This window comes from Dermacentor variabilis, chromosome 1, assembly GCF_050947875.1.
Source record: "Dermacentor variabilis isolate Ectoservices chromosome 1, ASM5094787v1, whole genome shotgun sequence".
Lineage (NCBI taxonomy): Eukaryota > Metazoa > Arthropoda > Arachnida > Ixodida > Ixodidae > Dermacentor > Dermacentor variabilis.
The window spans coordinates 39,334,037-39,340,304 of record NC_134568.1 but is presented as its reverse complement, the minus strand read 5'-3'; positions in this window follow the sequence as shown (position 1 = coordinate 39,340,304).

The following is a 6,268-nucleotide window of genomic DNA, read 5'->3' as shown; positions in this document are numbered from 1 at the left end:
GTTTCGGGAACCTTTATTCAGCCAACGCGGCCCAAATGCGAAAACATACTTTGGAAATCATGACGTCACGCAGACATTACCGGCGCTGGGATTTCGGCGCGAAATTCAAATACTGATACTTCGACCTCTATTTTCTCATCTAATAATCAAACTATTATTTTGAAATGACTGCCTGCAGGGTTATCAAACAAGGCTTCAACAGTCTAAACTGATTTATTGTTTCGCTCTAGTGTCCCTTTAAAGAAAAATTGTCTGTGAACTGGTACGTGTATGGAAAAAAGCTTTTCGAAGGAACAGCCCTTGAAGTGAGCATGGCTCTTACTTGATATTTGCAATGCCCCTTTTTGCTGCACATGTTGTACTCCGCAAACATTTTAGACAAATCAAACCAATAAAATGTCAACGTTGTCCCCCCCCCCTCCCTCCCTCCACTGAGGAAAATTGCCGCCAGCGTCGCGAGGCTGTGCCGAGTTCCTCTGTTCATGCCATCAGAACTCCCAAAGTTCCCTTGATTAAATTTAAATCAAAATCTAATCTTCTGACTTCTGCTTGACTTTTTTCGCTTTGGGCTGCGGGCACTTATTCGTAGTTAAGCGGTGTATTTTCCCAACTTATTGTAATTTTGTTTTATCTATACCAGTAATGTTTCGAGCTCAAGAAATTCACGTGGCATTTATAGTGAAGTGTTTGCTCCATATCGAGTGCCGCGATTGATTAACAGCTGTTGTTGACTATATCAACAGAAGCCTGTATGACCATATACTTCACCATAATTAAAAGTAACGGGACCTGAACCTTCCACAGTCGCTCGGTTCATAAATACTGCGTTAAACTTACAGGTACCCGCCGTGGTTGGTTAATGGCTATGGTGTTGGGCGGCTAAGCACGAGGTCGCGGGATCGAATCCCGGCCGTGGCGGCTGCATTTCATTTGGCGGCGAAATGCGCCAATACCTGTGTACTGACATTTAGGCGTACGTTAAAGAACCCCAGGTGGTCAAAATTATTCCGGAGTCCCCCATTTACGGAGTGCCTCATAATCATATCGTGGTTTTAGCACGTGAAACTTCATAATGTAATTTCATTTTAAAAACTTACAAGCTCGGTTCCCATCAGTGAAGCATGCAGCCGCTGTTATCTCATTCTCGTTTTATCGACACGCTAAGACAATTTGCCTAAGCAACACTGAGGCGCCAGAAGCAGATTCCCGCTGCGTGTTAACGAGTTTGAATATCGTTGATTTATTCGCGCGGTTTCCTATTGTTTTCTTACCTTTTTTGCATGTTTTGTTTTATATAATCTTTCTTTTTTGCCAAGCCACACAACAGACAAACACTTATAAAAGAACAAGCGGAATAAAACAAGGTAAAACGACAGCCTCTTCCCCCCTAATCATAGAGTGAGAATCATAATTCTTCCTGATACTGTCTTCTCCGCCAATTTAGGCGCAGCGTAGATATTACGCGAAAATTATTACGAACAAATTCTGACTCAATGACTGTTATCGGAGCCCCTAAATGTATATCGGACAGTGATGCAGATTTTTTAGCACCTTCCGATGACAGAAAGTAGCATCGCTCACATGTCAAACCCCGTTTTCTAGCAAATTTTTATTCAAACAACGCGCATCTATGTTGCAGAGGCGGTTTATACTTGGGGGTGCTCTCGTCACAGCATCAGGTTACTGTGGCTTAGAAATACGGCCATGACAGTTAGCTAACAAAAAATCACCTCAAGGAGAGTTGTGCTCTCTGAAAATGCGCCATATTGGTGATTATCCCTCAAGAGAAAAGTATATAATAGCTGTGTCTTACCAGTACTCACCTACGGGGCAGAAACCTGGAGGCTTACGAAAAGGGTTCTACTCAAATTGGGGACGACGCAACGAGCTATGGAAAGAAGAATGATAGGTGTAACGTTAAGGGATAAGAAAAGAGCAGATTGGGTGAGGGAACAAACGCGAGTTAATGACATCTTAGTGGAAATCAAGAAAAAGAAATGGGCATGGGCAGGACATGTAATGAGGAGGGAAGATAACCGATGGTCATTAAGGGTTACGGACTGGATCCCAAGGGAAGGGAAGCGTAGCAGGGGGCGGCAGAAAGTTAGGTGGGCTGATGAGATTAAGAAGTTTGCAGGCATGGCATGGCCACAATTAGTACATGACCGGGGTTGTTGGAGAAGTATGGGAGAGGCCTTTGCCCTGCAGTGGGCGTAACCAGGCTGATGATGATGATGATGGTGGTGGTGATTATCAAACACGAGACTCATGTCAACATGCTTGCAGGTGACGTCCTCTCAGTATTGCTTTGACGCGCATCCGAAAGCCGCGTGCTGTTCGCGACGCAACTCTGCGCAAAATCAGCTTTTCAAACAAGCTGATCGTGGCTTGTGTGCTAAAGAGCGACGGACCATATTTTGGGTCCATTACTATCAGGGATATCCGTTTAAGCCGGCGGTTAGCATTCTGTATTTCAATCAATAATAATAATAATAATAATAATAATAATAATAATAATAATAATAATAGACCTACGAAGAACAAAGCGCTGCTGTAACCATAGGTGGAAAGATTTGATTTGTGCTGGTGGCGGGGGGGAGAGGTCTGGAGCCCGACCAGTACATATATATATATATATATATATATATATATATATATATATATATATATATATATATATATATATATATATATATATATTCTTTAATAATAATTTAATAGTTACGCTTGAAGAAACTTCGTGTGACCTAGATGAATTGTTCACTGAAGTAACAGCCTCATATGAGGATATACAGGACCTCATAGTAGGATACAGCGCAAGTTCACATCCTGAGTTCTCTCGCATTGTTTTATACTTTCCTATCACTATAATACAGCTTCGCCTTTGCGGAGAATCTACAGCATCTCTCTTTTTTTTTCTGCTGCGCATGGCTGCTGCTGATTCTGATTTCGAGTGAATGCGGCTTGGCCTCATTTCGGTTACTGAGCGAATTATACAGGGTGTCCCAACTATCATGCACCAAGACTTTAAAAAAAAAGAGAAATTGCATTACTCCAAGAGAACCTAGTGTATATTGTTTCTAGTACGGTGGAGTAGCCACCAGTATCTTTTTTTTTCGTTACTGACATTGAATTAGGTAATTATAATTAATTATCTAACTCAACTAACTCAAGAAGTACTGTCGTAATTATCAAAGTGTCAACGAGGCATTTGTATGCACGCCCAAAGGACATCTAACTGCGGTGTTTCAGCGACGTTCTAATTGCGTACAATTTTTCCCCGATTGGTAACGAAACCCCACGAAAAGCTGCAAAATACCACGTGGCTGCGCTTCCACCCGCATCATAAAGCAGCGCCCTCAAATAAACTGATTGAAAGCAACTGCATTGCTTATGACGAACCCGAAGAAACTGCTCATCACCTTGGTAATGGTACAGAAGGAGCACCATCAGTAGATTTTGTGGCTTCGCAGCTATTCCTTTTTCTCTTTTCTACGTGACACTTATTATCCGTCTCTCAAGGCCGTCTGATCACGTAGATAACAAAAGCCCCTTGATAACGCGTCCGAAGCGCCACTCTGACCGCGCATGAAACGCCAAAAGCAATAGGCTTAGAATGTTTCAAAATCTCGGCTGTGTTGTCACCGTATCGAAAGAGTGTCCGCTTTATCACATCTTCTGTGGCTTTCTTTATGACAGACGCTGGAATTCTACAGCAGACATCCGTTATCTTTGCCTTGAGCTCATCGGACGTCCGTCTCGATCACGTAAACACGATCTTCCACATAACCTCAAAGAGAGAAATCGAGTGGAGACAGGTCAGGTGACCTAGCCGGCCAATTTACAGGGCCGTGCCTTCCAATCTATTGCGGATGAAAAGTTGCATCCAACCAGTTTTGGGCTCGGCTGTGGCTGTGTGCTGGTGCCCCATCCTGCTGATACCACAGACGTGGAAAATGCGATAGCGGGACTTGGCTTAGAAACTCATTCACCACTCCTCCAAAGATTTCATCCACGTAACGCTGTCCAGTGAGTGTGTGGTCAAATAAATTTTTAATCGAATTAAATTATGGATTTTTCCGTGCCATAACCACGATCTAATTATGAGGCACGCGGTAGCGGGGCACTCCGAAACTTTGAACCGCCTGAGGTTCTTTAACGTGCACCTAAATCCAACTATACGGGTATGTTCACATTTTGCCCCCATCGAAATGCGACCTCGTGCTTAGCAGCCCTACACCACTGAGCGAAGAAGATGGGACTGATTTGAGCACCGGCGTAAATTCCGAACCATACATTGAACGACAACTGGTACCGGTGCCGAGTGCGCTTTGCCCAGTGTGGAATGGAGTCACAGCAAAGTGTGCATTGTGCAAATTTACCTGGTCGTTTCTTTCTAATTCGAGAAATCTAGACGATTCCACAGATTCCATTTCCCATCTTCCTAGCATTGGTGCAGGTTGAGGTGGTACGGGTGAAAGGCCGAGTCCTTTAGCAGGGTGTTCAATGTGGCCGCTTGGTTCATCTTTAGAATGAAAACAGGAACAGTGCAACACAGGACGAGCGAGTAAAGAGCACAGGACAGAGAGCTAAACGAGTCGTTTAGAATCCTCCAAACTGATGACTTAGAAATTTCTACCTGGGCGGCCACATCCCGCCCGCTAGCGTGGTGGTTTGAGGACACAAAGAATAGAACACCCGTTCGCAGGCTGAGACTCAAAGATGGAGTCCCCCGCTGCGGTTTGTGGAAGCTGCCGGTCTGTCTCAAGTTTTCATAATTTCTGATGAAAGTCAATGCGTTTGGTTTACCGCCACACTTCCATGACTGATATATATTTGCAGCCTTCCTCTTGTTGCCATTTGCAGCTCCCAAAGCAAGGATCACATTTTAAAGAGAAAGTATGAATTGAAATCCGTGCACATCCGCGCCAACAATGATGCAGTAAGCTATTAGTCACAATAAAATTTTAAGTGAGAAGGTCAGGCAGGCCAAATGAAACCTCAAATTAAGTGAGTGACACAACTCTGGTAGTGACATTTTGGGTCTGTGTGTGGGTAGGTAGTCTTCGGCATCGCCGAGGGGGGGGGGGGGGCGCTCGGACCCCAGAGGGCCCCCGTAGTCGGCGCCTATGGCTTTGACAGGTCTACCACGACGTGCAGTCTATTTCCCAAAAGTCAACGTGCCGAGAAGCTCCGAAGAAAGAGAGATAAAGGTACAGGCCGCGCCAGGAAGTACAGCTGCCGGACGTCATGCTCCCTCCTATCTTTTAGGAGGAATAGAAGGAGGAGGAGGGAGAGGAAAGGTAGGCAGGTTAACAAACCGCACGTTGGCTTTGTTACCCTACGCAGTAGGTTAAGAGACTAAAAGAAAAAAAAAGGAGAAGGAGAGGGAAGGATGCCTTAGCAGGGTGAATACGTGGGGCTGCCCATCACGCCTACAATCTGTCACTGAGGCCAGCCGCTTTCATAAGGTTGCTTTGTAAGCCGGTGAAACTTGGGACCATGGTCGAAAAATCTTCCTGAATGTCCTTTCCTTTATTTAAGACCCACGAACAGCTCGGCGATTACGGGCAACCATTTTAAAGCGGCGGAGATTTCTAACCGTTCAGTTGTCGTGAATAAATAGGTAAACACATGGTGAAACTACACAGTGTGTTAAGAAGGCCATAACGTTGGGCTCCGGATTAATTTTTACCCCGTGGGGTTTTTCAAAGTGCGCCTAAATGGAATGCGCGGGCTTTTTTGCATTTTGGCCTCCGCACCAGAGAACCGACCCTCCGAGCTCACCTGGTTGTCGCAAACCTGCGAACTCGCGACCTCATCCTGAGCGGCAGAAAGCCACAGTCACAAAGGCGAGCGCTGTGGCGCCAAGAGCCGTCAAAGACTACTGCCCGCAGTTCCGTAGATCTCATTCACGGAGATGTTTTTGCTCCGTCCCTTCATCGTCACGCCACTGGCTTGCATCATGAGGAAGGATTTTGAGGTCAGTTTTTCCTAAACCCCAGGCTGTCACTCAACAGGTCGGAGTCAGGCTGGTTTATCGGCAAAAACGCGTAGGTAGTAGTGAACAAATCTTGGATGACATCTTCATCATTCTTTCTTTTTGACATCCAAAGTTAGGGCTCTGAAAATTGAGCAACAAACCAAGCTTTCCTTCTGGTTACCCTCCCTGCCTCTGTTCTGTTTTTCTCTCTCTCTCTCTCCTCTGAAAATTAGAGCAACTTCAATCGCTAGAACTACGATTTAGAATATTTAAGACCAATCTTTC